Here is a 1,408-nt window from a genome sequence, read left to right as displayed (position 1 = left end):
CTAAGAGCAGTGACGACGGCCTGTGTTTTGGGTGTCCCGGGAGACTCTCTAACCAAGAGCCCATAGGGACTCATCCGGTGCTTGGCACTGAGAGTTTCATTAATAGCATGTGACCTCAGGGGAAGTGTTGTCCGTGCATGCAGAGCGGGCTCTGTATTCAGAGTCTTTAAAAAAAAAAAATAATAACTCACGGAAGCAAGATGGCGGCAACCAAGAAGTCACATGGGAGCATAAAGGTTCTCTCACAGAAGCCGGAAAGATGGCGGGCAGCCAGGTAAGCAGGCTGCTGTGGCAGAAGAGGTAGAGGACGTTGCAGGTCCTTCTTGCGATCGCAAATGGAAAAGTAAGAACTGGATCCTCACCTCCTCCATCACAGGAGTAAATAACAGATCAAGCCGCCCAGCGCAAGAGTTGCAAATGCCCATGCCTCGTTCTAAAGCAGATACAAGTACTTGGGATTAACAAGGTTTGTGAAATTAAAAAAAAAAAAACCTGCAATAAATGCATCTATTCTGAAGCTAAGGAAAACCGGATCTCTATATGTGGCTTTCAAACTCACCACATGAACCACTTGTCAAATTCTTATTTCAAAATGTTCATACCGTGGCTGCGCTAAGGATGACTGGAAACCGTTTGAGAAGCCCTTGCCCCCGTTTGTATCTTAGCCCTGCTTTTGATGAGTTGCCACATGGCACTTGGTTAAAAGAACTCTTAATTCAGATCCTTTGTGACCGCCTCATTCTTCCAAGAGTCAGCTGTCCGTGGACGTGTTTACTTCCACCATTTTGGATTACAGGTTATGGTTTTAGAACCTCCAGATTATAGAAGAAGATATGGCTATGGTGGAAACGGGACTTCATTTTGTCTTCAGTGTCACCAAGTTTTTTCAGGGAAGGTTTGGAGGACCAACTTCATAAGAAAATCCTCGTTATCAGCCTTCACGCTAGTACCAGCATGTCTAAAGCCCATCACAGCTTCAAAATACTGAGAGAAACAGGGGATCCATGGTGTTCAGAAACGAGGCCGGGTGAGATGTGTACACCTTTAATCCGGCACTTGGGACGCAGAGCCAGAAGGATTCTGTGAGTTCAAGGGCAGCCTGGTCTAAACAAAGTTCCGGGACACACAGTTACATAGAAAGGCCCTGTCTTGGGCTGGGAGGTTAGGTTCAAAAGCTAAGGAGGAAAGAACTACAGACTATTCCTCCCCAGGAGCCCACTGAAGACGCCTCTGTGAGACAGGCAGAGGGAAAACCAGTAATAGAAATACAGCATCTAACACCAGAACCAAGAACAGATCTGAAAGCAAGAAAGAGAAGGATTTACAAAAGGCACGGAGAATACAACAGGAAACAAAGACAACGAACGCAAAATGAATCCATGGCTGGCTAATTTTTTCCCAGTTATTA

The 1,408-nt window shown here is 45.7% G+C and overlaps 1 pseudogene; it reads left to right on the top strand.

The window, feature by feature from the left end:
• Nucleotides 1–200: 200 nt before the first annotated feature.
• Brix1-ps2 (biogenesis of ribosomes BRX1, pseudogene 2) lies at nucleotides 201–1,024 on the top strand (annotated as a pseudogene).
• The last annotated feature ends 384 nt before the right edge of the window (nucleotides 1,025–1,408 follow it).

Source organism: Rattus norvegicus, chromosome 15, assembly GCF_021556685.1.
Source record: "Rattus norvegicus strain SHRSP/BbbUtx chromosome 15, alternate assembly SHRSP_T2T, whole genome shotgun sequence".
Taxonomy (NCBI): Eukaryota; Metazoa; Chordata; class Mammalia; order Rodentia; family Muridae; genus Rattus; species Rattus norvegicus.
Note: the sequence above shows the minus strand (reverse complement) of the source record. Positions and strands in the feature narration are given on the sequence as shown.